The following is a 17,243-nucleotide window of genomic DNA, read 5'->3' as shown; positions in this document are numbered from 1 at the left end:
ACCGTTTTTAAAACATTTACAACCATTTTTCCAATCTTTTTATGAACAAGCCTCTCATGCAGGCTTTATGAGCATTCCAACCTGAAAAAGTGCTAGGGACTGATGTAGAATTAATAGTGAAGAACATTTTCAATTCTGTTTTTCAATTTAGATTCATATTCTGGATGTGAAAGAATATATTCATTAAGTCTTCATGGGCAGGGGGGAGAGTGAGGAAATTTCTTGTGTAATGATATTGGGGCGTGGTCTGATCAAGTAATGATTCCGATCTCTGTTCATAAAACCTCCTCCAAATACTTAATATCTGGGGGAAAAAGTCAATTTTTGAGTAACAAGAATGGGGTGAAGATAAAGTATAATCTCTCTCAGAACCATGAAGACACCAGAGGTATTATTGTATCTTGTCACCACCGGAAGCTAGGCGTTTGACAGGGCTTGTCTGGAGGGACACCCCTGTCACACCCCTAGCTCCTGATTGGCTGATTTCGTGAAGGTCCTCTCAGGTCCTAGCAGCATCTGCATTGATTTTAGCCTGGGCTGGACGGTTAGTGTTAGGGTTCTTTTTCCAGTTAGGCTTACATTATTAGCTGTAAATGCTTCCATGTTACACCTGTAACATGGAAGCATTTACAGCAAATAATCTAATCCTAACAGGAAAACTAACCCTAACCCTCCAGGCCAGACAAAAATCAATGCAGACGCTGCTAAGACTGTCCCCGGAGCAGGCATTCCCCTTAAATCTCCCCTGACCGCTGCGGGTGGTGAGTCACAGCAGTCACCCGCCGCAGGGGGTACATTACCGAAAGTGACACTATGGCGGGGAGAGCAGCGAGGACGCCAGTCACAGCGCTCCAGGCTGCAGTGTGGCCCAGGGGAACATGAGGCCACTTTACTGCGGCGTGGAGAGGATTGTGAACAAAATTTGTAGCGGACCCCACCAGCAGCGGCTGACGAGGGGGGGGGGGGTCACAAGTGGAAGTACCAGTCAGCAGCGGGAGTGGTGAGGGGACAGTACGGCGGCCAGAGCAGCGGGGAACCCTGTAACAGCGCTCCCGGCTGCGGCGTGGGGAGGAGGGTGGACAACTTTTGCAGTGGTCCTCGCCGACGGGGGGGACAGCAGTGGAGGTGCCAGTCAGCAGCTGGTGCAGTGTGGAGAGTACAGCGGGCAGAGAAGCCGGGAACCCTGTGACAGCGTGCGCCGCCGGAACAGGAGGCCACACGGCGTGGAGAGGAGGCTGCAGAAAATTTTGTGCGGTCCCCCGCGGATTGTATGCCAGGGAAGAATTCAGCCAGTTGGAAGCTAAGTGCGTGACATGGGCATTCCTCAATGCAAGCCCTGTCAAACCCCTAGCTTCCGGTGGTGACAAGGTACAATAGTACCGACACCAGACATGTAATTGTAATGTCAGGGAGGGTAATCTGGATCTGGAGGTAGAATCCAGAGACAGGTCCATGACAAAATTTAAAATCTCCAATTAAGTACTCTTTTGGATTTTAGCAGTTTCTTTCAAAACATGTGTAAAAAAAAAAAAATCGAGCTTGTCGCTTGTGTGAAAAACATACATTTACAAAATTGGAAGTTGCATTATTAATTTCGCAAACTAGGATCAAAAAACAACTCGGGGATCTAGATGCAAATTTTGTTGAGAAAATAATACTGAATTACTGATTGATTGCAATCAATACTCCCCTTTCTTACATCTAACCCCATTAAGAAAAGAAATTATATGGGAATTTAGGATACAAGCACTTGGAGCAAGTGTCTTTTACAAAATGTGTTATTTGAGGAAAACCTATATCAGCAAGTGATTTGAGGACCTGGTGCCATAGCAGGCTGTTGTGCTTCAATGAGCTGCTAAGACCCTTAACATTAAAGGGGCTTTGTCATTAAAAAAAATATCTAAACTTACCTATTCCTTCCCTGTCAGTCTCCTTATCACATCTTCTCCTGGTTGAGCTTCTCCAGTGCCCCAGGTCAGCTCACTGCAGTCTGGGCCCAGCTTGTTATGAAGGCTGTTTTATCACAAACGCCTTCCTGCTGGGTCAGTGAAGGTCACATCCCTGTGCTGTAGCTTCACTGCCTAGGAAGGAATTGTAATCTATTTCAGAGACAGCTGGCTTGAACAATCTCTGAAGGAGATAGGCAGTCCCCCTGCTGGCCTGTGAGCTGTGACATAACGTACATTTGCAGACTGCCAACCTAATGTAGGTGACCTCACAGGAAGAGGCAGAATCAGGCGGCTAGAGCTGAAGTGAAACCCCCTGACTGCAGAAGACAGGAGAAAATAAGGGAGGTGAAGATCTGGTAAGTAGACTGATGGGGGAGGAATAGATAAGTAGAGTATTTTTCTTTTTTAGGGACAGAACCCCTTTAAGTAAAAAAAAAAAAGGGCATGGTTTATAAGTGAACAAGGGTACTGCGCTGCCTTCATGACTGACAGAGAATAGTGGACATATATCATACGAAAAAGACGTCTAATAAAACAGGAACAAAGACAACACAGCAATAAATGAGAGAACTGAAAAGCAGTATAATAGTGTTCACGTAGTGCACACCGTGCAGAGGGTGAATAATAATTTTGGGGGTATTACCATATTTCAACATTATGAGGAGCTCCATAATGCAAATAAGTATGAAAAAAAGTTTAACAAGCAATTTGAAAAGTTTAAAAAGTAGTGACGTTGCAAAAGTACTTACTTAAGGAATGACGACCATTGGTTCTCTGTTAGTAAGATTCTGGTGTGATCCGAGATGGGGACTTGTTTGTTGAAGGAAGTGTGGTTTGTTCAGCAGGAATGTATATGTCCCATTTCTTCAAAAGTGACAGACTGCCTGTTACCGACGTTACCACGTGAAATGTGCCATTTCTTGAAATAATGAGCTTAATAGGGAAGCCCCATTTGTATTTGATATTAGCCATGGAGAGTAGAAGTAACAGGGTTGAATTGTCTGTGAAGCTGTAGAGGTGCTGGAGAAAAGTCAGGAAACGTTAATACAGCTGTCTATAGGGATGGTATGAGCCCGTGTGGCGCAGAGTGTTAGGTCTCTGAAGTCCTAAGCTCTCGCTCGTGACCTGAAGTTTGTGGGTCGGGAGTTCAGGGAGCCGGCTCCAGGTTGACACAGCCTTCCATCCTTCTGTGGTTGGTAAAATGAGTACCCAGCTTGCTGGGGGGTAAAAGATGACTGGGGAAGGCAGTGGCAAACTACCCCGCAAAAACAGTCTGATGTGACATCACCCTAGAAGTCAGTCTTGACTCGGTGCTTGCACCAGGAGACTTTACCTTACCTATGGGGCTGGTAGAGATCCTCTTTGCCTCCCCTCATTTAGAAGCTTCTGGCTCGTATCCATTTTTAATAGACTAAGGAGAGCATCCCGTGGTGCAGCTTCTGAGACAGAATGAGCTTTAGGGATCCTGTGTGCTCTGTCGATGGTGTATTCCAGTAGAGATAAAGATTGAAGCAGCGTATGAAAAAGCTGGAGTAGATAATGAGGGAGGTCAGCAGGGGGTATGGATTCTGTAATCTCCTGGAATTTGATGTTTCTTCGTGACCTATCCTCAAGGTCTATGACTTTTTCACGTAAATGGGCTTGTTTTTTGCAGTTTAGACTAGACCCCTCTTTTCTTCAACAGGACAAAATGGTCGATATTGGTCTGGAGTTGACTGGAGATCTTTTGCATATCCCGGGAGATATCTTTTTGGAGGGACAGGAGTAGCTCCTTCATTGTGTTGGTAGTTAAGGGATTATCTGTACTTGGATATGTTTGTAGACAACAGCAGAGGTTTTCCATACTGGAATCTTCAGCAGTAGTGGTACGGGATCCTTTTTGAGAAGGTGTCTAGGAATTAGGGGAGGCCTGTAGAGTTAGGGAAACTTCTTTTGGTAGTTTCTTTGGAAGTTAAATCACGTTTCGCTATTCCTGGAGAGGAGAAACCACTTGAAGATTCATGTGAAATGGGATAGCGTTCCTGGGGTACAGTTGTCACATGATCCGACCCCATATTTTGGTCATTGGAATCTGTGCTTCCATTGGGGCCATGAAAAACAGGAGCAGGGGGAAAAAATCTAAGTTTTCTAGAGCCTGTGGATTTCACGCACGTATGGCCCATTGTTTAGTGGAGATAAACTTTAGATAGAGTATTAATGCTTTTGATATTAAAAATAATAAGAAAAATGATAACTCCAGCAAATTACTCTGGTGGTCTGCGAACAAGTGAGTCAAGAATGTCTCAAGCATAATATGGAAAATGGCAAATGGTTTGAATGGTCATGTTGTGAGCCGCTTTAGAGCCAAAATGATCGGGAGTACAGATTTGAATCAACCATGGCTTTATGCAAGCTCATAGTATTAGTATAGAAAGCAGGCCGTATGAGCATGCATCTAGTCTTGCGACGTAACAATAGTACATAATGACCTAAAACTCTGAACATTTTGACCACTTTGAGCATTGCAGTTTCCTATAAGGCAGAGTCAATAAGTGAAGAGGATATAGTGGTAGTATCCCCTGAAAAAACTGTGTTGGGCTGCTGGGGAGAGTAGTCCTCTCCTCTTACTTTCCTCTTTCTCTATAAGCTGTGAGGCCTAGAGCAATGAGTGCCACAGCCGCAGTATGTTTTGGGCCGCTTTAAGTGTTGATGTGCCCTCCTTAATCATATGCAGCATCTTATGCCCCACAGTTCATGGTTTATTCAAAAGAATCATCTCCCGACACAGGAAGGCTGCATGTGCCTGCGTGGGGTACACAGCCCCCGGGTCTCACCGTGACTTCCAGTGGCATGGCCTGTGGTGAATATACTCCCTCACTAATGTGGAGGAAAACATTTGCCGGGCGAAGCTTCCCACCCACATGGGAGAGCAGCAGGAATCCCCACTGAGCTCTGATGTGAGATATCCATCCACTCGCAGGTAGGCAGTGAATATGTCCCACCAGGAATGTTTCGGGGGTCTGCACCGCCAGGACTTCTGAAGCTTAGGCTTCCAGGCCACATCAGGCCTGACTTGTATCTGCCAGCCTGCAAGGCCCAGGAAATCAGAGGAAAGGGCAGGCATAAGACTAGAGGGAGTCAATCACCTCCACCCGCTGCTCCGAGCACTCGGATTGGTAGGTATACAGCCAGTATACTATGTAGATTTGACTATAACATTTGAGCCACCAATGGGCACACCCACTCTGCTTTGCTGCTAGCCATGCCCCCTTACTGAATTAAGAATCCAAACTATTTCATTTGGCTGAAGCAAATGCATAGGGAAGACTTGAGGGTAGGGGATACCTTTTTGGAAGATTACAATGGAGAGACATTGTGGATTCCAGAGTGTACATTCAACGGGGAGTGGCATCTGTTTATGGGTGCTGTGGGAGCACTTGGGTGCGGGCATATTTTCAAGGGAAGTAGAGTGTGGTTGTTGACCAGAGTCGTGGAGAGAGAGGTTTGACCATCAATTTGGGTTTCCAGGAACTTTTTCCTATATTAGTATCTGTGGAGATTGGGGGAGTTAAGCTGCCAAACAAATCAGTGCTTTTTCATAGTGATAACATGGTGGTGTGTGCAAGCATTAGCCAATCTGCTAGTTCTTCCTCAGTAGTGGCTTTACTGCGTCAGTTGGTGTTGACATGTTTCCACTAGAATATTATATTTAGGTCGGTTCATATCCCGGGTGTTGATGATCACATTGCTGATGCTTTGTCTTGTCTACAGTTAGAGCATTTTCTGGTTTTGGTCCCAGAAGCTGAGCGAAACCAGTGCCATGTCTAGAACAGCTGTGGAATGTGGTTTAGCACAATATTTAGAGTGGGTAAAGCAGTCTTTGGCGCCGGCGACATGGGAAAGCTATGTAAGGGTAAGGAAACAGTGGTTTCGTCTGGAGGATTCTTGGTTGGAGGCTGGGAATTGTTGGAGTCAGCCTACTGGTATGTTCTCTTTTTTTCATCTCTACTTTTTGAGTCTCAGGTTTCAGCAGCTTTGTTACATCAGTCAGTGGCAGCGTTATTCGATTTATTTAAATTGATGGGGAGTGAAGATGTTACTAAGTTGTTTTATAGCAAAAGAAGTGACCAAGGGTTTTGTGTGGGGCACTAAGGTTCCGGATAGACTGTGTCCAGTATCTTCCCATCTTCTGGTAGGGTTATTACAGGTGGATGTGATTTGTAGCTCTGATTTTTTTTAAATGGTTACTGCTCAAGTTAGCATTTTCCTAGGCATTTTACGGGGCTTTTTGGTTAGGGTAGTTAGCCCGAATTGGATGGAACATGGGGGGTGATTGGGGATCTTGTGGCAGAATGTGGCTTTGTGCGACAGGGGACTTAGTATCTAGTAACTAAAAAACCAATAAACCAGGTTTAGCAGTGAAATTGCATAGATTTGGGGATTATGTTACCTGTTCGATGAGTCATGAACATTTTATGTTGGTGCGTCCGGAGGTAGACTTGACGTTAATGCATTTGGATGGTACCCCTCGGTCACATTTTCAATTGATTGCAGTTTTCCATCATCTAATGTAAGGGTGGAGGCTGAGCCCACTAGATCATCAGTCACACACCTTTTATCGGTGCAGCAACTAAGGGGGTGCATTTGTGAAAAGGATTGGGTGCTGAAAGTCTCGTCATTACCATTTGTATGTACACCCACATTTAATGGAGTATTCATAGTTGGGGTAATGGTCTATTGATGGATCTTGGTTGGTGTGTTTTGTTTATATATGTCTTATTGCTTCATGTCATTCCAAATGTGTTATCTGGATCATGGGACATTCATATATCCATTGGGCAGAAAAGAGTGCTGGTGTGTTATTCAATGGTAGGTATTTAGGTCTCGATATGGAAGTAGCATTGGTACATTGGTTGGGTTTCCAGGACCTTATGTGGGATGAGGTAAGACCAAGTTCAGGACAGGGTTAGATGGTGGGCTGGGGCTCTTCATATCCTGGTTAGTGCATGCTGCGGGTAACTACCTTGGTAGTTATCTTATGCGTAATCTGATAAAAAGCATTAAATGGGATTGTTTGTTTCTGGGATGCTCACCCAAAACTGTTGATCTGGTCGGAGATCATTCAGCATACAATATGGAGGGGCGCGGTGTCTGTAGCTGCATCGAATAGAGCCAAGATAAGGCCATTTCAAAATTTGTGTGTCTCAATGGTGGTTTAGTAGTTATTTATACACTGTTGGAGACTGAAGGGATGTATATAGTTAGAGATGGCGTACATCTCACAGACTTGGACCTAGACATTTAATTCTGGGCTGGAGGAAGTGTTGGAAATGGGTTTGGGTGAGTTATGCAGACTTAAGGTTCCAAGCCTGCATACCTTGGAGGGTCCTTGACAGCACAGGAGTTGGCTTTACTATTGTTATAATTGCAGTGGTAGAAGGTTTCTAGTTCCTGGTCTTCTCTAAGCGGCAGAAGCTGGTTGGTATTGGCTAATTATCTGTTTGAGGTTTATCCAGGTTGGTGCCACTGTATCCGAGGAGGTTGGTGGGTGGTCAGAGTAGGCCCCTGGATCGGCCCTTGTCACATCATGAGCCTATAGCAGATCCTTGTCTTCTGACCTCCTAGCCATTAAGCCTCGTTCGTTCTAGCGCTTAAGAGACATGTGAAAAAGCACTTCTATAGGAACTAATCGGTTCCTATAGAATCGTTCACATGAGAGAATGTTAGGTGTGCTGAATCAGCGCATCTAACAAAAATAGGACATGCGAGTGCAAACTCGCATGTCTGCTCCGAGATGCGCGCAAAGATAGGACCTGATCTATCTTTGCCTGCGTCCTTTCCATAGGCTCCTATGGCAGCCTTGAAAGCACACACCTCGGATTGTGCGAACGGCTACTTCCTGTAGCTTGAAGTTGCCCGATCACGCGATCTTTTCAGCACTATAGCACCGCTCTTTTCTCGCTGCTAACAGCGTGAAAACAGCGCTCATCTGAACAAGCCCTTAGGGACACAGGTTTCGCTGCCCACTCCTCTGTCTAATGCTGACACATTATTTCTTTAAGTATGTTTAATAGGTCACCATACTTATCTATACTGTCTGAATATTGCATTTTACGTATTTTAAATAATTCAAAGGAAACCTGTCTCCTCCATTTCACCCCTAAAACTGACTGCACTGGCCACTAGGGGGTGGAAAAATTAATTGCTTCTATCACCCTCTCTTCATTATGAGGTTATGTACCTTCCCCCCTCAATTAGGTGCCAAAGTTGCAGGTGAGCTGAGAAAAGTCACACTGATTCTTGGGCTGCTGAGCTAACCACACCCCCTTTCTCTTGATAGACAGGATTTCCTGTGTAATGGAGGATGCTGTCTATCATAAGGAAGGGGGTAGGGTTAGCTCAGCAAGCTATGAATTGGTCCTTCTACTTGGCCAGATGACTCTTCTTTGTTCAATTACTGTGTTTCCCCCAAAATTAGACCATGTCTTATATTAATTTTTGCACTATGTCTTATTTTCAGGGGAAGTCTTATTACACTTACCTAGTAGGCTCGGCCCAGGTCCCTCCCGCTGCTCTCCACAACTCCAACGTGCTTCCTGCAGTCCTTGGCCGCTCATACTATTTCACTTCCTGGTTATGGGATTCATAAATCCCGCCTCCAAGAAGTGATGGCTGTGACTGGTTCTTCAACCGCTGTCAGCCAATCAATGCAGCACTGGATGAACCAATGCGATGGCTGTGATTAGTTTATTCAACACTGCATTGATTGGCTGAGCAGCAGTGGAAGAACCAATAAACAGCTATTGCGTTGTAGAGGTGGGATTTATGAATTGGCTGAGCTGCGGTCAATCACAGTCATCGCGTTGGTTCATCCAGTGCTGCATTGACTGGCCCTTCGACTGCTGCTTAGCCAATCACAGCCATCGCTTCCTGGAGGTGGGATTTATGAATCCCATAACCGAACCTCGAGAGAGCAGTGGGAGGGACCTGGACCGAGCCTGCTTAGTAATGTATTTTTTCTTTTTTTTTTAATTAATGTCGTGTAACTAGAGCCTCCCCTAAAATTAGACTAGGGCATATTTTTGGAGAAACAGGGTATATACGCCATGGGGTACCTTTGGAACCTATTTGCAGAGGTTCATGGGCTCGTTAGGAAAACAGGTATTAGAAGTGATTAATTTTTCATCCCTTGCTGGACCCATGACGTCAGTTCTAAGGTTGAGAACGTGGTGACAGGTTCCCTTTAACCTAGAATTTAACACCGTAATGACTTTGTTGTATTTTTCAACATCACCTTGCAGTAGTGATAACTTTGTTTTCGTCACTATAGCAGTATGAGGGCGTGTTTGTTGTTGGAGGATTTTTTTTTTTTATTGGCACCATAAAATTTTTAGAGAAAAAAATGGAAATGAGACATAATTCAGCCATTGTTTCTTGGGTTTGGTTATTATGCCATAAACTGCAGTAAAAAGGGCATGCCAACTTTGTGTGGGCCAGTAAAATTCTAGTGTTTTACTGCTTTTATGAAATAAAGAACTTTTCTTCCCCCACTTCATGTGACCGTCAATGCCAAGTGTAGGGCCAACTTCACACAAATGTATGCGGATTGAAATGGATAATTAGCCTACTGACTTCCAGCTGTGTTTTTTCCTGCATCTTATATATTTTGCATGCATTTGAGCATCCCGATTGACTTCTAGGGACCTTTTGGTGTGTAAATGCGCAGGAACAGTATATGCATGTGACTGAACCCATTGCATCAATCTGTTCTATTCTCTGCACATGGCACGCACAAATGCAGTTCCAATAGGGTTGTGGACATCAGCACACACCGTACCTTCAATGTTGGAAGGGAGGAATCCTGCATAGGGTAGAGGGATGCACGCTCCTAATCCGGTCCTGGATCCTGTGGACCGGTCCAATACGACCAACCAATGCAAATATGGAGCAGCAGCTGGAGGGATTCTTTTATGCAAAAAACGTTATTGTGCCCAAATAGACAACGTTTCGACCACAGACAGCAGTGGTCTTTGTCAAGTCAAATACACATACATCTAGCTTCTAATAAGCTCTAGTACGTTCAGTTTTTGTAACTATAGGGGTCACAGTTGCAACTGGGCCCAAATGCTAGAGGGGCCCACAGGCCCCCCATGCCACACTGAAAAGACTGCGCTTTGCTGCGGGAGTCGGTACTCTCTTCCAGGCTCTGGACAGACTGTTGGGTACATTGGTGGTTCAGGGTAGAATATCCACAGTGGTGGCAGAAAGAAGGAACCTGTGTACTGCTTGGCAGGGAGCAGAGCTCTATTGCTAAATTACATTGGCATGCAGCTTCCAAGCAGTGGCAGCGCTCAGGCTCAACTAATCAAATAATACTGCTGGCACCAAACTCCTTTCCCTGCTGGCAGTGGGTATATTACATTGCTACCTGCACCAGGTAGTATGCGGGCCTCATACGCCTGTGTGGGTGAGCCCTTACTTTTGGAAAGTATTAGTAAACAAACCGCCAAACCTTTTTTTTCTCCTTTCTCTGTACACTTTGGCTGTGTGTCTAAATGGCTTACACCTTGTTGATTGTTTCACCCACAGTAAAAATGTTTAACTGATATAACGGCAAGAAGTCAATAGTGATATCAAACAGTGGCCAGCACACTCCCTGTAGAATTACATACTAATCGCTATATTATTCTCGGCGGCCTACGCAGCTTTTCCCAATCCACCCTGTGCCTACAAAGCCATCACTGCAGTAGTGCTGCTAATTTAACTGCTGTAAATTGAAAAAGAAATGTATTTTATTCCCCACTAGCTTACCCGTCGCGCGTTGCTGCGAAGACATACATACATACATTCATTCGTTTTTATATATCTAGATAACAACCAATCACAGCGCAGCTCTAATGTTACCTCAGCAGTATAATATATAGCAACCAATCACAGCGCGGCTTTCATGTTACCTCAGCAGTATAATATATAGCAACCAATCACAGCGCGGCTTTCATGTTACCTCAGCTGTATAATATATAACAACCAATCACAGCACAGCAGCTTTCATGTTACCTCAGTGGTATAATATATAACAACCAATCGCAGCACAGCTGTCATGTTACCTCAGCAGTGTAATATATAGCAACCAATCACAGCGCAGCTTTCATCTTACCTCAGCAGTAAGAGAAATAACCAATCACAGCGCAACTTATTCTGCCTCAGCAATATAAAAAATAGCAACCAATCACAGCGCAGCTTTCATGTTACCTCAGTGGTATAGTATATAACAACCAATAGCAGCGCAGCTGTCATGTTACCTCAGCGGTATAATATATAACAACCAATCGCAGCACAGCTGTCATGTTACCTCAGCGGTATAATATATAACAACCAATCGCAGCACAGCTGTCATGTTACCTCAGCGGTATAATATATAACAACCAATCGCAGCACAGCTGTCATGTTACCTCAGCGGTATAATATATAACAACCAATCGCAGCACAGCTGTCATGTTACCTCAGCAGTATAATATATAGCAACCAATCACAGCACAGCTTTCATGTTGCCTCAGCAGTATAAGAAATAGCAACCAATCACAGCACAGCTTTCATTTTACCTCAGCAGTATAAAAAAGCAACCAATCACAGCACAGCTTTCATTTAACCTCAGTAGTATAAGAAATAGCAACCAATCACAGCACAGCTTTCATTTTACCTCAGCATTATCAATATCCAGCAATTGTCTTGCGAAACGTTCGGCGGATGCATCATTTTCTGGTTGAACACGCTTCCCGTTGCTCGTAATGCCTTTTGCTTTCGTGCTTGAAATGGAAATCAAATGATCTTTGTCTGGGGGTCATAACTGTCGACGATGCTCGCACGCGCACCACCTATCGTAGGATAGATGTACTGTGCCAGTAATCTTCCCAGGAGTGTACGCAACAACTTCCCAAAGTTTCATGGCGATTGGATGAATGGTGCAGTAGCGCATAAAGGACAGACAGACAGACATACATTCATTTTTATATATATATATATAGGTGACATCAGGAAGTGAGAGAATTAGATTCCGTACGTAAAATTTGGACGCTAATTCTTTTGTGCATAGAATTGAATAATCGAGTTGGGACACATTAACTTTTCCTATTTATGACATAATCAATGCTCGTGCCAAATTTCATGTTTCTACGACATCGGGAAGTGAGAGAATTAGTGGCAATGATGGAAATTGAACGATCTACGTGGGGGGGGGTCGTAACTGTCGACGATGCTCGCACGCGCGAAACCTTTCGTAGGATAGTTGTACTATGCCTATAATCTTCCCAGGAGTGTACTCAACAACTTCCCAAAGTTTCATGGCGATCGGATGAATGGTGTAGTAGCGCATAAAGGACAAACAGACAGACATACACATTCAATTTTATATATACAGACTAGCTGATATACCCGGCTTCGCCCTAGTTAATTTGGTACTGGTGCTTATCTGGTGTTCACACGGAAAATCTTATGAAGTCATGGTTACTTTAGAGATACCGGAAAAACATAAGTTCACCATTTTGCATAGTTCTCTGCGTTACCCAGGAGACACCATGTGGAGGTAACCATGCGACGTTTCCTTTAAATATATATATATATATATATAATATATATATATATATATATATATATATATATAATGATGACATCGGGAAGTGAGAGAATTAGATTATGTACGTAAAATTTGGACGCTAATTGTTTTGCGCTTAGAATTGAATAATTGAGTTGGGACCCATTAACTTTTCCTATTTATGATATAATCAATGCTCGTGCCAAATTTCATGTTTCTACGACATTGGGAAGTGAGAGAATTAGTGGCCAGTCAGTCAGTCAGTCAGTGAGGGCTTTAGGTTTCAATATCCCAGAAGGGAGTGCTGAATTAGAGAAGGCGACTTGTAGAGAACAAAGGTCCCCCAGCCCCTTGAAGGTCAAGCGAGGCATCCATAAGAACAATGCATCCTGTTCTAGTGACAGGTAGGCCCAAGCAAAACCAGTGTGTTCAAATCTGTGTTAGACCGGTCTCAGATCTGTGGCGGAATCTCCAGTAATGTGATACACTGACCCATGTTTCTTATATTTAAAGGGGTTGTCCCGCGATAGCAAGTGGGGTTAAGCACTTCTGTTATGGCCATATTAATGCACTTTGTAATATACATCGTGCATTAAATATTGGCCATACAGAAGTTATACACTTACCCCCTCCGATGCTGGCATCCCCGTCTCCATGTCGCCGACCAAAACCACCTTCTCCTTGGATTAGACGCGCTTGCGCAGAAGCCCTGTGCGGCGCGAGCACGCCGGAGCGGCCCCTTCAGCGCAAGCGCGTCTAATCCAGGGAGAAGGCGGCTTTGGTCGGCGCCATGGAGACGGGGATGCCAACACCGGAGGGGGTAAGTGTATAACTTCTGTATGGCCAATATTTAATGCACGATGTATATTACAAAGTGCATTAAAGGGGTTGTCCCGCGCTGAAACGGGTTTTTTTTTTTTTCAACCCCCCCCCCGTTCGGCGCGAGACAACCCCGATGCAGGGAAGTAAAGGAAGTTTACCGGAGCGCTTACCTTAATCCCCGCGCTCCAGTGACTTCAATACTTACCGCTGAAGATGGCCGCCGGGATCCTCTGTCTTCGTGGACCGCAGCTCTTCTGTGCGGTCCACTGCCGATTCCAGCCTCCTGATTGGCTGGAATCGGCACGTGACGGGGCGGAGCTACACGGAGCCGCTCTCTGGCACGAGCGGCTCCATAGAAGATTACAGAAGACCCGGACTGCGCAAGCGCGGCTAATTTGGCCATCGGAGGCCGAAAATTAGTCGGGCTCCATGGGAACGAGGACGCCAGCAACGGAGCAGGTAAGTATAAAACTTTTTATAACTTCTGTATGGCTCATAATTAATGCACAATGTATATTAGAAAGTGCATTATTATGGCCATACAGAAGTGTATAGACCCACTTGCTGCCTCGGGACAACCCCTTTAATATGGCCATACAGAAGTGTATAACCCCACTTGCTGCTGCGAGACAACCCCTTTAAGGACTCAATAGTGATGGGGTCTGTTCCACTGGATTGGTGCATCGCTATTGCAGTGCTGATGGTCAAAAAGGGGTGAAAAAGTTAACTTGGAAACTGCAGGCTGGAAAGTCTTACTTCTATTGTGACATTTCAATGGAAGAAAAACATAGCAGGCACCCATACTTACTGATATGACGGTATATACAGAGGAGGTGAACACCATCCCCAGCAGCAGGCAGACCAGTTAGAGTACATATTAAGGAGATAAGCAGGTGCAAACTACTGATAAACAGCCTCTCACACCCTCCACACATTGGGGCAGAGGCTGCTTGGGATTATACTTGCACAAGCATACAGCATGTTAAGGGTGTCAACATGTATTTTAGCCAAAATGTCAACTAATGTTTCTTATTTTTGTAACTTTTGCAGTAAGTAGTCTCATGAATACTGGGGAAGCCCAGGGAGTCTCCACTATTGTGGCCCACTTGTTGCAGGGCAGCCCACCAGATTGAATAGTGGCATCACTCATAGGCTATAAGCCTGCAGGGTGCATTACACCTGTTTGGCTGACCTCATTAACCCCTTAGTCTGTTTGCGCCTCAATGACAACTCGTTTTTCCAGGAGCCATAACTATTTAATTTTTCCGCCAACGTAGCCGTATGAGGGCTGTTTTTTGCAGGACAATTTGTATTTTCTAATGGCATCGTTTTTGGGTACATATCATGTATTGGATAACTTTTTTATTTTGTTTTTTAGAGGGATTGGGGAAAAAAAGATTATGCCATTTAGTTTTTTTTTTTTTTATTTCATTTTTAGAGCGTTCAGTGTGCAAAATAATGATTTATTCAGACGTCCGCATATCGGCCGGGTTTTCACACCCAGCTGATATAAGGCGTCCCTTTCTGCAGGGGTAGGAGGTGGGCCCAGAGCAGTGCACTGAGCTCTGCCCCCTCTCTGCCCCTCACCACTTTTTGCAATGGGAGGGGGCAGGAATAAGTGGGCGGGGGCGGAAGTTGGTTTAGCTCCGCCCCGTCCTGCTGCTCCCATTGCAAACAGTGGCGAGGGGCGGAGAAGGGGTGGGAGCTAAGTGCACTGCTCCCGACCCGCATCCTCCCTCTGCAGAAAGGGACACCGTATATCAGCCAGGCGTGAAAACCTGCCCGATATACGGACGTGTGAATAAACCCTAAATGTGATAACATTATTTTCTGGCTCGGAATGATTCTGGCGATACCAACTTTTTAAAGTTTTTTTTTTTTTTTTTTATGTTTCACTATTTTTGTACACAAAAAACCCTTTTTTCTTGTAAAGATTTGCTTTTGTGTTGCCGCATTTTTATTTTTCTATCTCCGGAGCTCTATAAGGACATGTTTTTTTGCAGTATGAACTACATATAACATTTTGATTGCTTTTTATTAGATTTCTGTCTAGAGGCAATAAAATCTGCAATTTTGGCATGTTTTAAAAATTATTTTTAACAACTTTCACCGATCAGTATAAATAACATGTTACATTAATTCTGCAGGCCGGTACTATGATGTTACTACCAAATCTATATAGGATTGGGGTCTTTTGCACCTTTTGAACACTTTTTTAAAATATATTTTTTGTGTATTCAAAAGATCTTTAATATTCTTTTTTTGTCAACTGGGAGTTTTGTTTTTTGCAGGATGAGTTGTACTTTTTAATGGTTTCATTTATTGATCAATGTGACGTTTTGATCACTTTCTATTTTGTTCTTTGTAGGGCAAGATAGGCAAAACTAGCTATTTTCACCACTTTTATTCATTTGTCTTTTTTTTGAACATTAAATTTTTATTAGCATTTTCCATAGAATACAATATATTCAAACATTTGAAACCTATTGATCTTCGTCAGAGCCTCACCCCACGCCTTTGATGGACATTTTTTATTCAAGTCTCTTTCCCAGTTTAGGAAATTGACAATTTTTTAAAATGACTGATAGATTTTGAGAGTTTTTTCTGCGGTGTTATATTTGCATTTAGTAAGTCTTTTAATGGGTTCGGTAAAGTTGAGGAGAGAATTGTGTGGGCTCCTAGCATATTGCGAATACGTATAGTATTCAGAGATTGGAGTTGCGTATTTCTCTTGTATCTGGGGAGAAGAAAGCATGATATTCCCCTGGTATGAGTCTGAGATAGTCATAGTTGCTCTGTATGGCCAATTATTTAAAGGAAGCTCAGGGATTAGATGTTTTAAGCTAAGTAATGGAAGGGGGATTTTTTTTGTCTTGTTTGATTCCAGATTTGACCCAAAGCACGTTGCATTCCACCCCTGTAGGGTAGCTTTCACTGTTGGGGGATATTGCAAGACTCCCTGGGCCTGTAGCAAGTTTGCTAGTAGGAGTGCTCTCCAATTGGTTATGCCCACCAAGGATGATTCAATAGAGGCCCACGTTTTGGCTGATTCCGTGTTGCACCAATATCTACTTTGGTCTATTAGAAAAAGTTTATGATAGTTGCGAAGATTGGGAAGTCCCATACCTCCAAACTTTAAGGGCTTACTCCTCATTGAGAATGCCACTTTGGGTTTTGCTCCTCTCCATATAAATCCGCTCATTTGTTGGTGGAACATTGAGAGAATAGATTCAGGAATGGGCACAGTAAGAGTTCTAAAGAAATATAGAATGCGGGGAAGAATAAGCATTCTATACAGTATCATCCTGCCCATCCAGCTAGGCTCGAACTTGGCCAAACGGTCCAGTTCTTTTTGTATTGATATTTTCAATGTAGAGAAGTTTGCTGAAGGTAAATCATCAACTGAGGGGGTAAGTTTATGCCTAAATAGTGTAAGGAGGAGGGGTACCACTGAAATGGGAATGCGGTTCTTAGGGTCTTTTCATCTATTTTTGGTATGTGCCCATCATTTGTGACTTGGTGGAGTTTACCTTGTAGTAGGAGATGGCTTCAAATTGTTGCAAAATAAGCACCACCTGGGGAAGTGGTGCTTTTGGGTCCGTTAGGGTTAATATTACATCGTCGGCGAATAGATTGCTCTTGTGCATATTTGTCCCTATAGGGATGCCCCTAATAGGGCAGTTAAGGCTGAGAGGATCGGCCCAGAAAGGCCAAATTTCTCCAGCGTTCAGCGCATGAATCCCCAGTGTACCCTGTTGAATGCCTTCTCCGTATCCAGAGCAAGGAGCAGAGAAGGCATTCAAGCAGCGCCCGCTCTAGCTATGAGGTCGATCAGTCGTCTTGTCCCATCTGGAGCCTGATGCCCCCTAGTGAATCCCACCTGATCATTTTTGATGAATTGA

The 17,243-nt window shown here is 44.1% G+C and overlaps 1 protein-coding gene across 1 annotated transcript in view; it reads left to right on the top strand.

Moving 5' to 3' along the window:
* The first annotated feature begins 2,222 nt into the window (after positions 1-2,222).
* Positions 2,223-17,243, top strand: part of CARNS1 (carnosine synthase 1) — a 55,899-nt gene continuing 40,878 nt past the window's right edge. The window contains exon 1 of the mRNA XM_066586881.1: positions 2,223-2,305. The gene's annotated coding sequence lies outside the window, so the exon portion shown is untranslated. The remainder of the gene's footprint in view (positions 2,306-17,243) is intronic.

Source organism: Eleutherodactylus coqui, chromosome 13 (genome assembly GCF_035609145.1).
Source record: "Eleutherodactylus coqui strain aEleCoq1 chromosome 13, aEleCoq1.hap1, whole genome shotgun sequence".
NCBI classification, from domain to species: Eukaryota; Metazoa; Chordata; class Amphibia; order Anura; family Eleutherodactylidae; genus Eleutherodactylus; species Eleutherodactylus coqui.
This window is presented reverse-complemented; position numbering and strand designations above follow the sequence as displayed.